The sequence below is a fragment of the Polyodon spathula genome, chromosome 5, assembly GCF_017654505.1.
Source record: "Polyodon spathula isolate WHYD16114869_AA chromosome 5, ASM1765450v1, whole genome shotgun sequence".
Taxonomy (NCBI): domain Eukaryota; kingdom Metazoa; phylum Chordata; class Actinopteri; order Acipenseriformes; family Polyodontidae; genus Polyodon; species Polyodon spathula.
The window spans coordinates 16,086,723-16,087,145 of record NC_054538.1 but is presented as its reverse complement, the minus strand read 5'-3'; positions in this window follow the sequence as shown (position 1 = coordinate 16,087,145).

The following is a 423-nucleotide window of genomic DNA, read 5'->3' as shown; positions in this document are numbered from 1 at the left end:
ACTTCCCAAATTGCTACACCCATAAAAGTTTTAAATAATATATTAGCTTCTTCCCCCACCAAAAATGAGTTTAAAATATGATGTAATTATTGTAAAATTCTCTGTAAATCCACACTACTGTTAGATTTGAGTGACACATTAGCAGACCTGTTTGTAATAGCTCTATCGACATCATCTGGATGACCTGATGTTACTTTAATTGGTAGATTTAACTAATGCAGAACACCCAAGGGACACACTTGTGAGATTTATATGAAACCCTACCACTACAGTTCAGGCATTGTTCAACTGCACAAAAACTTGCTCAGAAGATCAGAATATTATCTATTAACATAGACCACTCAAACCTACAGGTTTGGTATAAGCCTAAAAAACATAAAATAAGCCCAACTGAAATACATATTATTCTATGAAAGTTTGAAG